This window comes from Rhodnius prolixus, unplaced genomic scaffold, assembly GCF_049639745.1.
Source record: "Rhodnius prolixus isolate KJV_2025 unplaced genomic scaffold, Rpr scaffold_13, whole genome shotgun sequence".
Taxonomy (NCBI): domain Eukaryota; kingdom Metazoa; phylum Arthropoda; class Insecta; order Hemiptera; family Reduviidae; genus Rhodnius; species Rhodnius prolixus.
The window spans coordinates 7855046-7878375 of record NW_027411583.1 but is presented as its reverse complement, the minus strand read 5'-3'; the positions used below and the strand labels follow the sequence as shown (position 1 = coordinate 7878375).

The 23330-nt window shown below is 36.0% G+C and overlaps 2 protein-coding genes across 4 annotated transcripts in view; one reads left to right on the top strand and one right to left on the bottom strand.

Annotated features, from left to right (window-relative positions):
• LOC141448055 (uncharacterized) overlaps positions 1-23330 on the bottom strand; it is a 326177-nt gene that overhangs the window by 164541 nt on the left and 138306 nt on the right. The window lies entirely within an intron of this gene.
• Positions 1-23330, top strand: part of LOC141448056 (uncharacterized) — a 251173-nt gene that overhangs the window by 93358 nt on the left and 134485 nt on the right. The window lies entirely within an intron of this gene.

Genomic DNA, 23330 nt, shown 5'->3' with positions numbered 1-23330 from the left:
CTTTACATCCAACTACCAAATTAGGTATCGTAGACGGAGGCGACTAGCAAACATGCTTTACTATAAATTTCTCATATTAACCATTAAATAAAATCCATGGGCTAGACTAGTACCGCAATACATCTTAGCTTTGCGGGTCTAGTCTATAACCGCCAAACATACTTTACTATAAATTTCTCATATTAACTTTTAAATAAAATCCAAGGGCTATACTAGTACCGCAATACATCTTAGCTTTGCGGGTCTAGCCTATAACCGCCTAACATACTTTACTATAAATTTCTCATATTAACCATTAAATAAAATCCAAGGGCTAGACTAGTACCGCAATACATCTTAGCTTTGCGGGTCTAGCCTATAACCGCTCGGCTATAGTGGCACCTAGGTCTTTATGTTTTTTAATATTATTGGGTTTTTGAAAGAATTATTTTATTTAATGATAACCATTATTAAAATTGCCTAAAATTAGATTTCATTGTGATAAATATTTCCGCATCTAAGAACAATGTATTGTTTATTATTATGACAAGTAGATGGAAACTTGTTGGCAACAAGAACAACGTCGTAACATATTATGCGTATATGTATAGAAGAAAATGGAAACCTCGTTAGTTACCATGTTGTCTGCGCATGCCCTTTATTTTCATAAGATGTTCATAACTAAACTATAACTAAGAGATAACAAGCCTGACTGTCATTTCACACAAACTTTATGGAAACTTTGAAATGTTATAATCATTAAAAGTGAAATAATTTACAGTATATTTATATTTCTGCTTCAGTTTATTGGTTTTTCTTTTTACTGTCTTTTGTTTTTATTAATAATAAGAAAAGGAACTGTAATTGTGCCGCTTATTTTGTTTTGTTTTTCTATTTTGTACGAAAAAGTGAGTTTGAGTTTCACCGTAACTCATAAATGAAAAATTGCAGTGAAAAAAACATGTATTTTTGAGGAAAATTTAAACCTGTTTGATTACAGTATCTTGTTGCGGGGGGGAGAGGAAATATTTGACAGCGTTTCCCATAGTAATTAATATCTAAATTGTATAAAGTAATTGCATGTTCTTTTTCTAAGGGCTAGGAAAGGTGGAAGAGGTAATAACATGGAATTGTAACCTATTATACAAATTGAAAATAATAAAATTATTATATAACAATATATTTATATATAACAGGGAACCTTACTATATAAAGAAAACCATACAGATATTGAGACTCACTCAAACAGCTATTTCCGGCCAATCTATCAAACTTCCGCCCTTTCAAACTCTCCTCTAAATATACTTCTCCAATTTCTTAAATTAGTCTTTTCTTTACCCAATCATTTAGTTTACCATTTTACCAGCTAGTTTTTCAATTTTCTCTCTTAGTTTGCTCGCTTTTACATTTAGTGAACTTTTTCTTCACCATTTTCACATTAAAGTTATTTTAGTTTTCTTTTTTCTTTTTTAAACTTCGTACTTTTAGGTCATTGGGGTTTTCTTTTTGCTGATTCATTTTTTTTTTATTAACACATTCCAATTTTCCTCTCTTTTACCCTCTATCCAGAGATAAAGTTGCGATTGTTTTCACAAGAAGTTACCCTATTTTTGAGGTAACCTGAGTCCAAAAGGAAGGATGTGATGTATTAACTGATGAGTGTGTTTGGTACAGGTTTGAGTATCCCCAATGAAACCTGACAATGACTTTCGTGTACCTACTGCACACAGATGCTAAACTAAAAAACGTTTATTATTTTTAATTATTGTCCCGGAAGATGTGCGTGTTGGTTATTTGTGCGTGTTTGTAGACCGTTTCTTTATTTCCTTTTCTGTGATTTTAATTATGAAAGAGTCTTTCTCTATTAAAAGGGTCAGCAATGGATTTGAACTTCAAATCTCTGTCCGGAAAACTAATTATTATTGCTTACTTACGATCACCGTACTTCCGCTGTAAGGTGTAAAGAGGAAATTGAAAGTGGTTAAAGTGTTCGTTACCTTTTTTTTTTAAATTAAATATTTGGCACATAAGAAACCATGTAAATTGTACAAAAGATAGAACGAAGGGTGGTGCACAATCGAGAAATCAAGTCTAAGTTAGGTTGTAGGCAAGACTATTATGCCTTGGCTGTGTAAGCAAAGAGCCAAAGATACCCTGTGTTTGGGTAGGAATCAGATTACTCTGATCACAGGCCTATTCACAGGGCATGATAGGTTCAGGAAGCATCTGTAAAAGGTAGGGCTTATTAGCTCGGAACCGTTGTGTGCAGACTGTGTCAGGAAAAGGAGGAGACGGCCTTTCATTTGATGTTCGATTTTGTTGCATTCGAGCGGTTGCGCTATGAAACGTTGAGACCAAAGGAGGTAGTAGCGCAAAAAGAACTAGTAGCGAAAGTTCTCAACCTTTTTAGTAGGGGGAGGTTTCTCGTCTACTAGATCCATAAAAGGGGGCTGGCACAATAAGCCTCTTGTGGCTGCAGTGCCGTAGGTCCCGTCCCGTTTTCTAATCTTAATCTTAATCTTAGGTTGTAGACACACAACAGTCAATGAAGATGATTTGAAGGGTGTGGTGACTAAAGATTTGTTACACTCCTGCTGGAAGTTCTGGAAGTTAAGATTTCAAGTGCGTGCGATGTGTTGGGAAAAAAACTCACTACTTTCAGCCCATTATGCATTAAAGAGTACACTCCCTAGGAGATCTTGAAAGTTCCTTTTCCTGTGTAAAAGATTCTACTAAGATGTTCTTCACATGGAGTTGTACTTCTTTGGGAAAACTCCATTTGACATTCACCCTCTCAGAATCCTCTTTTACACCTTTTCAATGTTTCTACACTAAGAGGAAACTAAGTAGATACTTGGTTTTTCACTATTTGATGAATGTTTGGCTACTTTCTTCCACTTCTTTTGGGATAAATCTTGTTTTAACGTACAAAGTAGATAATTGAAAAGAAAATGGACCTACTCGGCTAAGGTGGTCATTAGTAAAACTTGTTGCAACAAGCAAGAAGAGTAGGGGTAACCGAAGATAGGCGAAGTAGTTGAGAGACAAGCTCCAATCCTTGCCAGAGCCCTGTGTTCTAGCTAAATGCGGTTACTTGCGGTGCATTAATAATTGCAGTAATAAAAATGCATACTAAATGTGACATTGAAATTGAAACCTTTTAAAATATTGAAGTTTTTCCCACCATTTTTGCTGTTATTTTCAAGACTAAAATAATAATAACAAAACTGCACTAACTCCTCAACTAATTTTTAAATTGTAATTCTAATTCTGGGAAAATCGTACGATATTTTCTTGAACAAACTTTTAAAGCTATATTTAAGTAGTCTCTATCTACCGTCTCCGTCCATGTGTAGGCCTATTAACCAGGCCACTGCTAGCTCAGGAAGCACATGCATCGCGCATGGGCCTGGTGGATGATAGCCTTTGCAGGTTCTCTCAGGAAGAGGAGGAGGAAACGGCACTGCACGTGTTGTGGTCAGTGTGAGGGGCTCGTATTGCTAAGGATTGCTTACTTCTCGGGGTGGTGAACACCAAGGCCTGTGAGCTATACCCAAGAGTAGCTCTGCAGCATTAAGAATCTGATTAAAAGGACAGGTCTGGAGGGTGAGCTTTAGAGTGGAGGGGAGCCACAATAGATCGCAAAGGGGTCGCAGTGGCGAAGGCCTTGAGGCCGCCCTAGTTTAATCTATCTATCTATCCATCTACCGTCACTTTTCTACAATTTCCATTACACGTCTTCTATTCTCAATCTACTGAATACTTTAAATGTAAAGAAGTAAACTTGGATAACTGTGACCGGAAAGCACCTGGCGGAAGTACGAGGGTCGTTTGAAAAGTCCGTGCAAAAATAAAAACTACTTAATTTTTTGGGGTAAACCTTTTTTATTTTTCAACATAGTCTCCTTTTAAGCTTATACACTTCGTCCAACTCTGCTCTAGTTTGTTGATCCCTTCCGAATATTAGGATTTGTCCGTCTGAAAAATAGCCATTCGTTTCTGCAATCACCTCCTCGTTTGAATAAAATCTTTTTCCCGCCAGCCATTTCTTCATATTGGGGAACAAATAGTAGTCCGAGGGAGCCAAGTCTGGAGAATAGGGGGGATGTGAAACGAGTTGGAACCCTATTTCCATTAATTTTGCGACCACAACTGCTGAGGTGTGAGCTGGTGCGTTGTCGTGATGGAAAAGGACTTTTTTGTGGGCCAATCGTGGGCGTTTTTCTTGCAGCTCGGTTTTCAAACGGTCCAATAACGATGAATAATATGCACCTGTAATAGTTTTACCCTTTTCCAGATAGTCGATGAGGATTATTCCTTGCGAATCCCAAAAGACAGTCGCCATAATCTTTCCGGCCGAAGGAACGGTCTTCGCCTTTTTTGGCGCAGATTCCCCCCTTGGTAACCCATTGTTTAGATTGTTCTTTGGTCTCAGGAGTGTAGTGATGTGTCCATGTTTCACCCACAGTGACGAAACGACGCTTAAAGTCCTGTGGATTCTTCTGGAACAGCTGCAAACCGTCCTTGCAACACTTCACACGATTTCGTTTTTGGTCAAGCGTGAGCAATCGCGGCACCCATCTTGTGGATAGCTTTGTCATGTCCAAATGTTGATGCAAAATATTATGTACCCGTTCATTCGAGATGCCCACAGCACTAGCAATCTCACGCACCTTCACTCTTCTGTCATCCATCACCATATCATGGATTTTATCAATGATTTCTGGAGTAGTAACCTCAACAGGGCGTCCAGAACGTTCAGCGTCACTTGTGCCCATATGGCCACTCCGAAAATTTTGAAACCACTTATAAACTGTTCTAATGGAAGGTGCAGAGTCACCATAATGTTTATCAAGCTTCTCTTTAGTCTCCTGAGGCGTTTTGCCTTTCATAAAGTAGTGTTTAATCAACACACGAAATTCTTTTTCGTCCATTTTTTGAAAATCACTCGACTTCCTCGATTCAAACGAATGCCAAACACAAAGAAATAGACCGATCTGGCTGAAACTTGGTGTGTGTTCTTCCAAGAGATGCTACTAACTAAACATAACCTCGATACGCGCCAGTGGTGCTATCTCTCTGACTTTGCACGGACTTTTCAAACGACCCTCGTACACATGCGTACATGTTGTTGCACCTGATTTTTGTGATAAAATTTGTGTAAATGTTGCCCCCACAACTAAGTATCTTTTATAAAAAGCATAAAAAAGTAAATAATTGACAATTTAGAATAAATATGTGCTCAGTTTATTTCACAATTGTTCATTATTTGCATATCTTAATTAAATCTAAAATGAAGTAGAACCTTCTCTCTCTCACTCTCTCTCTCTCTCACTCTCTCCCCCCCTCTGGGCTATTTCATTTTTCTATTAAAATGAACAATCAACGCATTTAAATTCAACGCAGGCAATCAACATATATGAACTCTTTTTATTTTTATTGTATTTCAAATTGAAAAACCTTTTTTTTATCGACTACTACTAGAGAGAGGTTAATCGATTGTGCGTTTCGATTTTCGAGTTTGTACCGGAAATATGTGTGTTAAGGGTGGTAGCCTGAGTTATAAAAAATTAGATGGTATCCATAATGTTGAAATCAGTAATATTGTTTAGTAAAAATCCCAAGTTTTAGATTTTAAATTTAATTACGGTGAAAGAAAATCACGTGCGGAGTTTTCCCCCATCATTATCTGATAATTTTCACAATATTATATATAAAAAAAGAAAGAATCTTTTTAAAACGTATTTTCTGGTTTAATTTAATCTCTAAAATTTCAGAGTGGTAGATTATTTATTTTGTAACATTTTTAGACAATAAATCATACTACCATTTAGTTGGGAAATGCCATTTTTTTGGGGGCTCGCTAACTTTGTACCCATAATCTCACCTTTCATCCAATAAATTATACTTTAATCCGACACTTTACAAATTAAAACTAAAAAAAAATTATTATTTATTTATTTTTTAGCTTTTCTAAAGCGGAAAACCATATTTTCTTATTTATAAAGGTTATACACTATGAAAATTTTATTTAGGAAGAATTTGATTTATATAATACTCGTATTTTAAATAATCGTAATTTCACTGTGATTTGCTTCATTTTTCCATTATTAAGTGCAAAGATAAATACCAAAATGTAATTTCTAGATAATAGATAGATATCTAATAGATAGATTAAACTAGGGCTCCCCCCCCCCACTTTAAAGCTCACCCTCCAGACCTGTCCTTTTAACCAGACTCTTGATGCTGGAGAGCGGCTCCTGGTGTAAAGCTCACAGGCTTTGGTTTTTCCTCCCCCCTAGAAGTAACATCCTTCTCTTTATAGGATAGTTCAATCTAGTGCTGGAGCGTAAAAACTGGCGCCCCCCTCCCCGAGGTAATTTCTTGTGGCCGCCCACGATGTACTGAAATAAAATTGAAAATAGAAAAAGTTTTTCTGAAGGAAATAACGCTTATTGGGGGAGGGGGAAGATCGAGAAAATATTGTACCCACAATTCCCCAGTTTCCGGTTAACTACTGAAGACGGAGTATACACGTAGCCCAGGGCCCTTTCCTGCAGGGCCTGTGGGCTTGTAAATAAACGCGGTGACTGTAGTTCCGGCGACGTTTAGAAGCGATATGTCTATGCCACTTTCAACGGAATTCCAGAATCATTTAGTTTTCAAAGACGAAGTAGGAATTTCCCTCAAAATATATTCTTTGTACAAATTTTCTATTATTTTTTTTGGAATACGTTCTTGTTGTGTGAGCAACTATTTCCCGTCCATGAAATTAGACAAAACGGCCTACAGATCAAGATTGACTGGATAAACTGATCTATCTACCTTAATGAAGAAGATTTTCGGTTCTCAGTCTCTGAGAATCCAGATATTCGGAAATATGTTGTGGACCCGCGTGAATCTTGCCTGTTGCACCAAAGTGGCCCGTGATGTAATTGAGTTTAACGCCCCCTTTGCTCCAATAATTGATTCAAAATTTTCTTGATCTTATCGCCACAATGTTTTAGCGAACAAAGATCTATTTTTATACGGCTATCTACAGGATATCTACAGTCCTCTGGGGTGTTCATACTTCCGGACAATTTTTAATGAAACATCGTCCTACCTGCCTCCTAAATCTCCAGGATATTCCATGGATATCTTCCTTTACCAATCTCTCAGCCAGATAGAAAGATGCAGGACTAAATCCCCCAACTGTGGTACAAGTTCTCATAATCTCTCTCTTCGGAAAATTGTCGAAGAGGCTCCCCCCCACGAGATGGAAATCTAATTTTAGATTTTACATTTCCATCTAATAAAATTTTCATTAGCCTAAGAAAAATTTCATACTTGAGTTTAAAAAGAAAATTTTTTAACAATAAATCATTTAGAAATGTTGTCTTCCTGCTACTTGAAACAGGAATGGTATAATTTTTTCTTTTTCCTCCAGAATCCTTAAAAAAAAGAAAATGGAGGTTAAACTTTAGTAACTCTTATTAAAATTTCTATGAAATGCAAATATGTTCCAGAGTATCCTACAGGAGTTTTTTAAAAAAAGAAAGGAACCTCAAGAATTTTTTTTTTCCAGACTTAATTTAATATTTTACTCTGATTTTCTTTATTTCTCCCTCTATCAAGGAGAAAGTTATTTTCCCTGGTACATTTAAGGGATTTTTTTTTAAAATAATTTTTCCCCCTTGTTCAGCATTTATAATTCATCATTCTGAACATGAAAATGGAAAATTTAATTAAAGATTTTTACAAGTAAATATTATTTTTGACATTTTTTCATTAAGTACAAAAAAATTTATGCGATACACTCGTATGATATTTTGTAGTAACATTTATTTTGGAATAATTTTTAAAAACCCTTTTTTCTTTTTAAGTGTTTCGAAATCAGGGATTACTTGCCTTCAAGTAAAATCTCGAGTGTTGCTCATCTTCATAGCACAAGGCTCATTCCTATCATGTCTCTTGAGATACTTCCATGTTAAGATAAGATTCTAATAGGGCGGCCCTTAAGGCCAACTCCACTGCGACCCCTTTGGATCTGTTGTGTGGCTCTCCCCAATTTTAGAGCTCGCCCTCCAAACCTGTCCTTTTAATCAGACTCTTAATTCTGGAGAGCCACTCCTGGTGTAAAGCTCACAGGCCTTGGTTTTTCCTCCCCGAGAAGTAACATCCTTAGCCCAGACAAGCCCCTCACACTGACACAACACGTGCAGTGTACTTGCATGTTACAGCTATCTCAAGATTTCCATAGTTCAAAATTTCTTGATCTTCTTCCGCTTTAATATTTTTAAAGAGCTTTCTCCGTTCAATTTCCTTCACTTCCTTTGCATTTATTGGCGAATTTGTGGTACGCAAATAGTTCTGCTAAAATGTTTGTGTTCCCAAATTTTAACAATTCAAACCAGCTTGGGCGCCTTCATCGTTCTGTTCATCCCTTTTTCTTGGTATTTAACCCATCATAATGCTCAGTACGAGATTGTGATTGCTATATTTCTGATCAGATGTCTTAGATTTTTCAGTCTTCGTGCTTTTTTTTTTTTTTTTTATTTTAAAGTGGGGTATTCAACATAAGCCAGAACTAATCATGCTTACAATGCTTGTTCAAGTGTAATGCTTTTAATTTTCAATGTTCCGAACCACATAACCAAATAGTATAGGTACATTCTTTTTGGTGACTGATTCATAGTTTCAATAGGATGAAAAAATAATTGCCATTTCAGTCGTGATACATTTATTCTGCCGAGCTTTCGACCTAGGGACTAGGTCATCTTCAGGGCTGTGGAACATATTTACAGATTGTTAACAATAATTCTATTAAAACGAAGCTAAAACACCAGACTGAAAAGGACAAACAATCAAATCTTATATACGAACTTGAATGTAAAGATTGTCACAAAATATATATAGGCGAAACATCACATTATTTAAAAAGAAGACTGTACCAACACTCTTACGACACAAAACTAAAAAAGAACACCACAGCACTTTCCTTACACAGCACAGAAAATCATCACACTTTCGATTTCCCAAACACAAAGATACTTAAATCAGAAACCAACACACAGAAAAGGAAAGTGTTATAAATGATATACATATCTAAGACAGAAAACAGTTTCAATTTCAAAACAGACACGAACAATTTAAACAACATATACGCAAACTTACTACAAAATACTTGACAATTGGCAACACTGACTTCCACACAACCTAACACAGGCCGATCACACTCAGTCCATGAACAGAAGGCACACCAACCCTGTAATGTAAAAATATTACTTTGTAAACTAGGTAAATAATTTTTGTAAATTTCGTTACATTATACATATTCATTTTAATAGAATCATTGTTAACCATCTGTAAATATGTTCCACAGCCCTGAAGAAGACCTAGTCCCTAGGTCGAAAGCTCGGCAAAATAAATTTTACTCGACTGAAATGGCAATTATTTTTTCATCCTATTGGTACCTATATATATATTGCGATTTTCCATTGCCGGGAAAACGTCTAGTTTTAAGACCAGAGCATTCCAAGTTATCTCTACGTCTATTTTCCACTGGGCTATTAGCTGAACTTGGTGGTGAGGGAGGCTATTGACTTTTCCATACCCTATAACCTCACAAGATCATGTTTTTTTTTCTTCTTCTGGGAATGGAAGTAGGGCATAGATCTCTGGTTTAGGGTAGTTGATTTGAACCGTTATTAGGCTGAAAGTGTGGATTATTCAGGATGAGGTCACCAGTTCTCGTGAAATCTGGACGTTCTATTTGTCTGGTTCTCTGATATGTCAGTCAGTGTTCATTGGAGTGTAGGCCTCTGTAATTTATTTAATGTATTGATTGGAGGAAGTGAAGTAGCCACTTCCTCAAAGATCTTGGCGGGTTTATTCCATCCTGACAACACAAACAACACTCAGTACTGGCACTCTCTCTCCTCAAAATAACCCATACACGCATACAGGCCTTTGTGCCACTACTTTGTGGGTTTATTGAACTACCCACAGGCAAACTCTAGCTCAACATTTCCTACCTATACTCTCCAACATACACTCTACAGAAGTTTGAATTCTGATTGAAGAAACATTCTGACACTTAAGTGACAGATTTTTTTTGAATCTGCAATGGATGTTGCTTTATAAAACCATTCCCGGTACAAATCTAATCGAATCTAACAGCAAGTGTTTAGTAATCCAAACGGGTTTACACCTAACTTCCTTGCATCTCCTCTTACTCACTCCCTCCACCTATCTCTCTCTTCTTCCTATCTCTTTTTTCTTTTTTTTTTTTGTACGCTTGGGTGGGTATTGACCAGTGGTTTGTACCATTCAGTTAGGGAATGATTTAGTCTACAGATTTAGTTTACAGATCACGTGCTGACATGGAAGAAAAGTAGTCCGAATACCCTGGGCCTGTCCAGAATAGATTGGTATTGCTAACCAGATAGGAACAGTTTTACTGGTGGAGGTAAAAGTTAAACAACATGGAAGAAGATTCTACAAAAATGGTGGCTCCTCCCACTTTTGCTAAAAATTTTACAAAACAAAATGGTTTTACGAATAATATAAAAAGGAAATCAAAACAAATGTAAGTTTTCTGGAAATAACGTTTTCCTTTTTCTTTTCTTTTTTCTGGCGTTCTTATTGAAAATTTTTCATAAAAATCTGAGTTTTTACTTAACATAGTTCTTTTAACTACCACTAGATAGTGTATAGTGAGGATCAAGTGGAATGAAACATCCTATCAACTGGCCAGTAACGGAGCTAACACTCCTTTCATTAATCTGGAACCTGTCCTGGGGATCAGTAAGGGTACGGTTTGTCCGGCTCTCAGAGATTGGATCTGAAGGGAGCACGAGAAGAACTGGGTGATGTGTCCTGGGGTTTAAACACAGCAAAACTATTGCTTGTCTCGCTGGTATAAACAAAGAACCAAAGAGACTCTGTGCTTGGGTAGAAATCAGATTACTCTAATTACAGACCTATTCACAGGAAGCATCTGCAAAAGGTGGGGGCTTATCAGCTTAGAACCGTTGTGGCAGGATTGTGCCAGGAAGAGGAGGAAACAGCCTCTTATCTACTGTTCCATTGTGTTGTAATCGCTATGAAACCTTTGGCTCTTTGACACCAAAGAAGATAGTAGCGCAAAAAGAACGAGTAGGAAAAGTACTTAACCTCTTTAGGAGGTTTCCTCTACTAGATCCAAAAAAAGGGGAAGGCACAATAAGCCTCTTTAGGCTGCAGTGCCGTGAGGTTCCATCCCTTTTCTAATCTATTCCACGTATTTCTATCAAGCATTCTACATTATCCAACTCCAGTTCATGCTTCTTCTTTAAATCGGCCTCTTTCTTGGAAAATTCAACCTTCCAACCTCTTCTAGGGTGTCTAGATCTCTTTCCTTTCTTTTGCTTTGTATTTTAACTTCACAAAAAATAGCCTTGTTCCTCGCCACAGTGCAAAAAAAGGTGCGGTGATGTCAACTGTTCCTTTCCTAAGGCTTGCAAGAATTTTTTCTTTAAATTTAAGGCTGGGTCCTTTGACGCTCGGAGCTTTATCAGTTCAATACCGGGCAGGTGCCCGGAAGTAGGTACTTTTTTTTTTGTGCAAAGAGACACTCTAAGGGGGCAGCCATTCCCATTACGCTATGATTCATTACCAGACACAACTGAAAACTTTAAATAAAAAGGGAAACCAGTAGAAGACATGTATCGGATGTACATTTACGCAATGGACATGAACTCTAAATTACGAAACTTGTAAGTGGTTTGCTCGGACAAAGAAATGGAATTGGTTAAAGTAGAGGAAATAAGGATTGTAATCCTAATTCCCCTTACTCCTACATCCTGAAAACCCTATATTATCCCTTGAATGGATTACGTATAGATGAAATTCAATCTTCTTTTTTTTAACAATAGACCACCCACAATCTATTCTTCAACTATTTTCAATAGCAATACATTTCTAATAGAGTTCTGAGGTTGCCTCTCTATCTCTCTCGCTCTCTCTCGCACATACCCAATCTCACTCACTCCCACCTTTGATCCCAGATAAAATAAAATCTCTTTTGCCGCTTAGAGTTTCCAAGATTTATCAAGATAGGAAAATATTCTTTGGAAAGCGTAAAAAAACTAGGACAGTGGAAATTATTTTACCTGTGGTCGTGCTCAGAAAAGTTTACCAAATGGTTAGGAAAGTGGAAAATTCATTTTCACGAGATAAACTCAAAATTTACTCGGATATCAACAAGCGTACACACATATTAGATTAGATTAGACGGGCGGCTCCACCAAAAAGGGGAACGAACGCAGGCAATCCAAATGCCCATTATTCCCCGCCCACCACTCATCTCACGAGAGATACCGGGGCTTTGGAAACAAATCCGGTTAAAAAGTTGCCAGATGCTAATATAATAAACTAATAAAGTAGTAACAGGACACTAGGGAGCATGGCGACTCAATCGCTACAGTGCACTGGAATAAACCTAGAAAGTTCTGGTAAAGATTACTAGATGCTACAATCTCCGGGTAGGGAGACATTTAACCTCCCAAAGAACAAGGAATCTAGTTTTAGAATAAACTGGACACACCTCTGCAAGTGTCGCACAGACTCATTGGACCCCACCACAGCCAGCGAAGATTGGCAACTGGATAAGGCCGCATTTGAAAAGATGATACTCTAAATTCGCATGTCCACTCAGCCAACCTGAACCTAGCTGGCCGGATCCGGGACCTGCTAAAACCAACCATAGCCGTTTTTGACAGGCAAAGGATTTCTTTAGCCTGACGACGGCAGCCAGCTCCGGGATCTCTACCGTTTCCGATGTTCCTCTACAAAATCCACTGCTCCACCTCTGTTCTACAACAGGTCGATAGGATACAGGGCTGAGGAGACATTGTTATCATCGCAGCTTCTTCCTTTGCTGTTTCATCAGCAAGTTCGTTACCCGGAATCCTGGAATGACCAGGGGGCCAAGCAGAAGGAAACAGTATTCAAAGCTCCTAACAAATTAAGAGCAACGTGGCCAAGAATTGACCGAAATTTCAACTCAAAATCATTAATTGTACTGAGCCAGTTGTTCCAGGGCGTTTTTTTTTTACATGCCCAAACCAGGTAGTTCTGAAGGAAGTAAGAGGCTTTCAGTGCAGCTTGGCTGTACCGAAAAGATGCAAATCTTCCTATTTCTAAGATCCTTTCACTGGTTTTGCTCAGCTCAGGTTTTTCATTGCAAAGTCTAGAAATACGTAAGCCCATCAACTAAGCAGTTCTCTGTAAAGGAGAAGTAAGACGTGCGGCGCCTCCTTTTGTAATCCTCGGCACTGCTAGAGAAGTAGAAAAGGAAGTGAATAAAAAAGATCACAAAAGCACTGCTTTTTTGTTGCCAGTTTAAGCACAAATGGAATACTATTTAGTGTACTTAATAAATAAGTAAATACTAAAAAGCAAAGAATGAAAGTAAGTATAGAAAGCTCGACGTAAAGAAAGACACACAATGTTACTATTTCTTTTATACTCTCAGCTTGATGTACTATGAATGAGATTAAGTCCCTCTTTTCAAGCGCCTTTGCAACGGAAGTCATAAAGCAGTGTAGTGTCACGTGACCGGACTACCGTTTGCTGATACGACTATCTTAGCTTTAAATCGCACCCACAGAAACACACACAGACACACGAATATAACATTGAACTTACAATTTTCTTTTGCTACTTACAATTGCTAAGTATAGTGTGGCGTTTTGCTGTTAGCTAGGAGCTTTTATACTAACACTGAGATCTGTTAACTTTTCCCCTAATCGCAATCTTATCTTCCCCCTTCTCACTCATTCTCATTCAATCTTTTACTCCCTCCTTTAAGCATTACTTTTGGGAATATAGGGGGAAAAAAAACTGTTTTTCCTTCTATGCTACTTTTTCCATTTCTGTATGGACCATATGTGTGTGGGTGTGTAAAAAGAAAAGTGGGGACATTCGTATATAAGTATAAATACGTATCCTTCCTCCCACCAATCCATTTTCCACAGCAGCTTTCCATTTCCCCAATTTTCTGGTAGGAAAATTGTTTTCTTTTATAGCCAATGCTTTTTTTTTTTTTTTAGTGCCGTTAACATTGAAACAAATATAAATTGAGCTAAAGAATTTTAAAAAGAAATTATTTTCAGATATATTTTCCCAAGTAGAAGAAAAATCTAGGGTTTCATATTTTCATCCCGGATGTTTAACTTCCTCTAAGGTAATATCAGACTTCAATGAAGGCGCTATATCTTTAGATTTCACTTCTTAGTCAATGGAAAAATCCATTTTCAAATAATGGTTTTCAGAACTACGAGTATTAGCTCTTTCAGTGTGGTAACGATTGAGGAAAACCTTTAAGCCTTTTTCTGGAAAAGATAAAGAACTAATAGAAAACTAAAAAAAAAAAAACTGACCCAGTAAATTCAGCACTTACTGGGCTGGATGCTGTGAATTATACAAGAAATGAAATCAAAGAACTTGAAGCCTATAGATTCTGCCGAGAACATTTAACAAATCAATCAGCATTCCTGATCGGATTTTAAAGTTAGAAATTTAGTTACAGATAGATTCTTTTCAAATACATTAGTGGCTATCATGTACAGCCAACCATCCCTTCCAGATATACCCAAGGATAATCGAATTCCCCTTTTTATAAAGGTAATTTCTGTGGCCAATAATTTTTTTTTTTTTTTAACACAAATTAGTTCGCTTAAAATAAGTGAGTTACACTGTGATACTGAAACCTGCCTGGACTTACTGGAATGGAAATTTAGGGCTCAGCCAAAACTTCCAAATATCTCCAAGAATTCAATCCTTCCAGTCCAAAAACACTCCCACAGAATCGTTAATGCTCCTTACTATGTCTCTAACTCTATCTTGCACCGAGATTTCCCTTGTTCCCTTATATTTTAGAAGCTATAAGATCCTGTTATATTGAATTCCACACATCAATCACCTCACATCCTAATCCACTGGTGTCCAAACTTACTGCACATTGTCTGGAAATACTCGAAAGACGGTCTTAAGCGCATCTAAATGAAGTAAGTGTCCAGTGCACAATAGTGAACTGTTCCTCTTTAGGAGCTTCAAAAATGGGTGAATTCTCCCCTCATGCTACGTATTCGTGTACTTATCTTTTATCATGTTGTATCAGCTTCACTTATTGCAGAAATATACTGCAGTTGTGAAAATAAATAAAGTAAAAATAAAAATAAAATAAGCGAGTACTTTTTAGAATTACAATGCAACTATTGTAAAATTTAATTGCATTAATTGAACCATTCTACCTTTGAGAAGTAGTTTTGTAATCAACTTAAATACAGTCTCCACCAATCGTCTCACTCTTCTTAGAATCGATTTTAGAGTTAATGTCAAGCCATTGTTACCCTCCACCCTCACACCCCACAAATTGAAAACCATGTAAATAGGAAACAAGCGGAAGGAATTGAAAAAGATTTAATTGAGATGAAAGTATTTGGTTCAATTGATTTGAAAAGTTTTAGTTAAAGGGCAGGGTAAATGGAGGGGGTAGGGTGAATTTTCATTGTCGGTTGTATGGACTGAGAGCTTTTCACAATTACGAAAATTCATTATCAAGTGAAACACTTTAAGCAATGGTTTTGGTTGTATGGATAGTGGGAAATTCCACACAATGTGGGCCTTCCAGTAGGTATTCAAATCGTGGGTCCATTTGGATTGAGATCGTTTTTATTTGGTTTTCTCTCTCTTTCTCTTCCGCTCTCTCTGTTTTCGCGCTTATATTTCCCGCGTTTCTGTGGTTTTTTTTTTTTCTTTTTTTTAGAGATGCACAATTTGTACAAAGATGGAATAAGTAAATAAGAGTTTTGTGAATAGGAGAGAATATAGTAACTACCACTCGCTACAGAACAATGGTCTTTCCGGAAGGAAGTCTCGAAACTGCTGGCGGCTCAGTCAGCATAGAAGGAATAACAGGGATGGTAGGAGAGACTTTGGTGGACTCTACTGTGGTTATTAGTGAAAGTAAAAAGGGCAGACCGGAAAGTGATATTTCGTCTTAGCGAGTTTTACGTAATGGTTGTTGAACTCATTAAGAGAAGAGAAGAGTATGGCCACGTAGATACGAGCATCAGCGATCTCTAGGAGCAACTTAGTTTAGCATGTCTGAACATGTCGTCGAAGTGGCTGAACCCCATAAGTACACATTGGTTTTGTTAGTTTTGGAACGTCTTCCTAGAAGTCGGTGAAGAAGTTTCTTTAGGTTCAGTAATCGCTTGTACTTCTTTCAACTCTTTTGGGTGCATTCTTAGTGAATCGTCAATGCTATCTGAATAGGGGGTATAAAATATCAAAATGAGGTTAGGATCGCAATGCTGGGTTGATATCATTGATTTTATACGTCGTAGCATGCACGTTAATTGTATCCGTGACCGTTTTCTCAGATCTTCATCTATCGTCAGAGGTAGATTTATCTGTTTGGTACGAAGATTTCGACTTCACTTATGTTTCCAGCTGAAATCAACAATATTATCCATCAATGGGGCGCCAAGGTAGCCGAGTGGTGATAGGCTAGACCCGCAAAGCTAAGATGTATTGCGGTACTAGTCTAGCCCTTGGATTTTATTTAATGCTTAATATGAGAAATTTATAGTAAAGTATGTTAGGCGGTTATAGGCTATACCCGCAAAGCTAAGATGTATTGCGGTACTAGTCTAACCCCTTGAATTTTATTTAATGGTTAATATGAGAAATCTATAGTAAAGTATGTTAGGCGGTTATAGGCTAGACCCGCAAAGCTAAGATGTATTGCGGTACTAGTCTAACCCTTGGATTTTACTTAATGGTTAATATGAGATGTAGTAAAGTATGTTAGGCGGTTATAGGCTAGACCCGCAAAGCTAAGATGTATTGCGGTACTAGTCTAACCCCTTGGATTTTATTTAATGTTTAATATGAGAAATCTATAGTAAAGTATGTTAGGCTAGACCCGCAAAGCTAAGATGTATTGCGGTACTAGTCTAGCCCTTGGATTTTTATTTAATAGCTAATAAAAGAAATTTACAGTAAAGTATGTTTGCTAGTCGCCTCCGACCACGACCCCTAATTTGGTAGTTGGACGTTAAGCTCCGCTCGAAAAAATAGGCGATTACTTTACTTTACTTTACTTTTTATCCAACAATGCCAAGCTAACCATTTTTATCAACTTTTTTTTTCAGCTTGTCTGGCTAAACTAAATTAACAATCTTTTCAATAAAAAAGAAATATATAAAGTTAGGAAGCTTCAAACCCTTTTTTTCTGACTCAAAATTTTGGAAACATATTTTTTCTGGCGTTAAAAATAAAAAAAAAAAAACAAATTCTATAAACAAGATTTGCGATTTCTTGCAGAATTACGATAATATTTTAGAATTGTTGTAGATTTACTGCAAAAAAAAATTTTTTTCAACTTAAGGGCAAACTTTTCAGTTTAACCAAATTAATTCATTTATTATTTTTCAATAAATTTTGACAAAATCTTTGTGTGAAGAGTTTCTATTTACGATATTTTAATGTTACCTCTTAATTGTTATGATCGCTAATAAGTCAATTAATAAATTGACATTCTAATTATGATTGGCATATGTACTTAAGTGATATCCTAATAATAGAGAACCCATCTGTCTGAATGTGTTCGCTCATCATCTGCGATCACCAGCATAGTGCATAAATTATGTTGCATTAACTTAAGTGTATGCTGACGGCATTATGTATGTACATATACTCGTATGTTAGATAAAGTGCCCTTACTTGGGGGGGGGCTAATTTATCAAAGTTTATGTTGTTTAACAAAAACAAAGTAATATTCCCTAAGTCCAAGTTAAAGTGGGTTTTTAGTAAATGGGCTTTGGGTACCGTATTTTTTTGTAAGTTTATTTTTTGTTTGAAAATTGATTTGACCAAACCCAGTAGTTTTGCCCTTAATTTAATTATTAGCAACTTAAAATGGTGACCTTTAATCAAATCACGGCTAGCTGCTTATTTCCGCATTCTTCTCTCCTTAGCTGGGACAAATCGATCTGTTGAAAATGGGAATCGATTTAATTTAATTCTGTCCAGTTTCAGTCTTGAATTTAACTACTCAGAATAAGGGTCCTGTGACATCTAAGAATAAATTCTTAAAAAAGTATTCATGAAAAGTTAAATATACAGTATTTCTTAATCAATTCTTTCTGCAAAATTTAATCAAAATCGGACGAAGATTATTTATTAATAATAGTTTAAAAAGGGCCTTACTTAAGGGTGCGGGCAAACTCCCATTCTAATCTTGATCAAGATCCACAATAGCTACATCCACAAAGAATAATATCGTATCGAATGACAATTCATTCGTGTAAATCGGGTCACGCGTCAATAATTTGAACGATTGCAGTACATCCGTTAGCAGGTGTAAGAGCAGAATTACACTTTAATGTCACGTAGAGAAGACCCTAACTTCCTGCCAAAAACTTTATCAAAAATCAGGCTAAGATTTACAGAGTAATTAGTTTTAATAGTTTTAGAAGGAACCTTACATACGGTGGGCTAACGTCTCTCCTTAACTGTGGTGTTCAGTGTCGAGATCGACTAGAGCCATAGCTTTTATTTAAATCTTAACCATCTATATTACAACTAAAACATTGCAACATATACTAATTAAAGAGCTAACTTTTCTCTACAATTCGGTAAAGAATTCAATGAATTCTGAACAATACGAAGAGAGATATAAAGCTTTGAAATTTGAAAATATTTGCAAACCTCCAAAACTTTAACCTTCTATATCTCATAAACTATTACCACTAAAACATCGCTATTTATATCAGTTATAGAGCTAACTTTTCTCTACAATTTGGTGAAGAATTCATTGAATTCCAAGCAATACGAAGAGAGATATAAAGCATTGAAATTTGAAAATATTTGCAAACCTCCAAAACTTTAACCTTCTATATCTCATAAACTATTACCACTAAAACATCGCTATTTATATCAGTTTTAGAGCTAACTTTTCTCTACAATTTGGTGAAGAATTCATTGAATTCCAAGCAATACGAAAAGAGATATAAAGCTTTGAAATTTGAACGAATTTGAAAACCTCCAAAATTTAACCTCCTATATCTCATCAATTATAGCGACTAGAACATTGCAATTTATACTGCCATATGGAGCAGTCATAAAGCAGGATTTGTCCTTGTATTATAAAGAAAATTTGGGAATTTTATCTTTTATAGAAAAAGTGGGGAAAAAAAAAATTGTCAAATTTGGGAGTTTTTCAACGTTACACTTTTTTGACGATCAACCCCTTATACAACTGTCCTACCGGAAACAGTTTTAATTTGATTGATATTCTATTAATAATTGGTGGTGGCTAAAATGGAAATAAAATTTTTTTAAAAAAAACTTTTTTGTTTTAACCAAATTTTACCAACACCTACAGATTTTCCCCAAAGGAACTGTTAAAGTTGAAGACGTGAGCGTTGTACGAGTATACTAACTAAACGTGGCTTCTTATTAGGCAACATTGAATCCAACAATAACTTCCTAACTCCTAACTCAATTATCAGTGAAATGCTTAAAGTTTTACCTCAAAACGATATACTTCATCTAAATTTAATTTTAAACACGACAGCTAACGATTTATGTGAAGTTAAAATTTCATCAAGAGTGTTTAATTTAGTTTACATCAACTTTCACTTACATTGATTGCGCCATTAACTTTTATTACCTCATCGACGACGCATTGTTCTAAAACTTTTCGCTTTTCTTTCCAAATATTTGCCTAAAATAAACATGTGTATTTTTTTCTTTCTTTTCTTTTTAGGAAAATCTGAATCATAATATTCGTACTACTTATAACCAGAACTCTCCTAAAATCTCGTCTAATTAGGTCTAAATCTTTCACTAAGATCTAAATCTTTCACGGATTTAGTTAGTGTGTTTAGAAAGTTAAAAAAAAAGAATTTCATTGGAGCAGATTAAGGATAATAAATTGACAAAACTTTATTTTTGGTGACTCGGCATAATTCATGAGAGTATGTTTCTAATTTATTGAGCACCCCCATTTTCAGTTTGAGCCCAGGTTTATTGAACTATGTTGTTTGGTGGATTTATGGGATGTAGGTCACGTAGTATCTTCAACGCTATATTATCGATCTCCATACCCTTTTGATGAGGGACAAACATTCAACACGAAACTTTTCTTGTTAGATAGCATCCGACGGAAAAAGACAGAAGAAGAACCATGCATTATATTTAATAGACATTTTGAATCATCTTCCCTATATGCCCCAAAAAATTAAGTTTGGTACCAAATTATGTCAATTTTTTTTTTTTTTTTTTTTTTTTTTTTTTTTGTACAGCCAGCATCGTCTAGGTGCTTATCACTAGAATATCACTCACTCTCCATTCTTACCTACAAATACATTCGCTTCACACATTCATCATTCTACTATATACAACTATTTACATAAACTACTGCTAATGGATGGAGCAGCACTCTGTGCTCCTGCCATCCTTATAGCTTAACCAAAATTAAAATCACGTAATCCTTCTCTAAGCATTTTCTTCCATTCATTCTAATTCGGCTATAGCTTTTAAATACATTCATATTTCATTGCTAGCTCTGCTATCGACTTAAGCACATAAATGTTGGTGGAGAATATAATGTCTTCGTAGCGAAATGGTGCATCTAAATACCTGTATATATCGTCAAACATTCGTTTCCTTTCTACCACATAACGTGGACATATCATTATTACATGTTTGAAATCCTCCTCCTCATTGCAATCTACGCAAAGAGGAGAGGACCTTTTGTTGATCCTGTGTAGATACGATCCGCACACCGCGTGGTTCGCTCTCAGCCTGCTTATTGTCGTAACAACCCATTTATTAGTGACAGTTCCCTTAAACCATGGTTGTCTAGGTAACTGATCTGCCATAGTTTTATAGAATCTCCCTTTATTACCATTACTGTAATCTGTCTGCCATTTTTGTAGTGCTGCTTTTGCAATTATACCCTTGATATCGGTGTGTGGTAATTTATAATTAGCCATTTCCCCACTATTGGTGGCTTCCTTTGCAAGTGTATCAACAATTTCATTCTCTTTTATACCACAATGACCCCTTACCCACAAAAAATTAATGCAGACTCCCTTCTCTTTAAAAATGGCAATAGTTTCTACAATCTCTGCGATAATGTGATTCATTCCTGTAGACTGGTTGTGTATATGTGATAATTTACACAACGCACTCTGGCTGTCACTAATAATGGTATATTTTTTCTCCGACAACGAATAAATATATTTTAAAGCCGTTAAAATAGCAATTAGCTCCGCTGTATAGATGGACGCCTCATCTTCTAATTTAATTATCGTAAAATAGTTCCGAACCGGATCATACACAGCACTTCCGACTTTATTATTGATTTTGGACCCATCTGTAAATAAACGATATGAGCCCGGATAATAGGAAGAAATGTAATCTTCGAAGGCCGCGGTTCTCATCTTTTCCGGTACCTTTATCAAGTAACACTTAATTCGCTCAATAAATGTTCGTATTTTAAGTTGTACACATCTAACTTATTATTAGAATATACCTTATCTCTAAAGGTAGAGATTCTAATAAAACTTTCTGTGTAAATGGGGCCTTTCTTTTTTGTCCAATATTTGTGAGTGAGGACTTCGGTATTTAATTGGCTTATTTTATTATAAATTATCCGGTTCGTGGCTAATTTTTTTAAGACATATCGATCGGACAGTACTTCTATTCTATAAGCGAGCGGTAATTCGCCAGCCTCTGCGTACATTACGTCCACAGGTGTGCTGTTCAAGAATCCGAGACACAATCTGATACATTTATTTTGTAGTACGTGAAGGGGTCGCATAACATACTTGCAGGCCTGACCATACAGAAAACACCCGTAATCCATTACCGCTCTTATTGTGGCCCTGTAGAACATTAGGGACACCTCCGGGTCCGCCCCCCCCCACTTCCTATGGGAAAAGGCTCGTAATGTGAAATTATGTCAATAAAAAGTTTACTACTTAAAATTTTCGTAAAAAATTACTAGAATAAAATACACTTTTAGGTATTTTAGTTTTAGAATTCATTTTTTTTTTTAATTAATGTTTTTTGTCAACACTGTTTGGAAAAGGTTATACTAGTGGTTATCCAAAATTTAATCAATGATTTTTTTTTTTCAATCAACTGCGCCATTTTGGAATGATGTGTACTAAATTCATTAAATTTAATTAAAATAAAAATTAATTAGTTTTTTTTTTTATAACTACACACACTACAAAAACTTTAATATTACTTTCCATTGTCTTAAACAATATTTTCATAACTGTTCTAAATGATACGGCACACTAACACAAGCACACATAGATATTCACTTAATTAAGTAAAGCTAGAAATTTCATTAAAATTCTATGTAGTAGAAAAAAAAAAAAAATTAATTAGCATTTGTATACATTTTTTATTTTTTTTATGCTGAAAATCTGGTTAGGTTGGCAGTAGTGGAAAATATATTTGATTTTATCCGTCCGTAGCACGCATGCTTTTATTGAATCTGGTGACCGGATTCAGACTTTCATTGTGTGTAGAATTCGGCTTCACTTACATTACCATCTTGCCTTAAATAATTATAACCCTTCTGAACAGGAAGTACATCATAGGTCCCGTACCTTCACAGCACTTCAGAGGAAGTGCCTACACGTGCTCTTTTACCAGATGTTAATCCCTTAATCGAATTTCCTTAGAAAATTGATTTAATCAATGCCGAGTGTTCATTGATTGATTTTTTAGAAAAAAAAAAAAAATTGTCAACATTATTTACGAGTATATTGAAAACAAAACAATTTTTTTTATGATTTTAGGCTATTTTAGGCTTTGCTAGTAAGTATAGAGCGGTTATGGATGAAGACCCGAAACCGGTCAGTGATGCACAATAAACATGCGTCCCTAAGTCGCATAAAAATCAAAGATCTTTTATTTTTCTATTTCTTCATGGGGATCAAATATCCAAATAATGAGCGCCACGAGTAGCCGAGCGGCTATAGGCTAGACCCGCAACGCTAAGATGTATTGCGGTACTAGTCTAGCCCTTGTGGATTTTATTTAATGGTTAATATGAGAAATTTATAGTAAAGTATGTTTGGCGGTTATAGGCTAGACCCGCAAAGCTAAGATGTATTGCGGTACTAGTCTAGCCCTTGTGGATTTTATTTAATGGTTAATATGAGAAATTTATAGTAAAGTACGTTAGGCGGTTATAGGCTAGACCCGCAACGCTAAGATGTATTGCGGTACTAGTCTAACCCTTGTGGATTTTATTTAATGGTTAATATGAGAAATTTATAGTAAAGTAC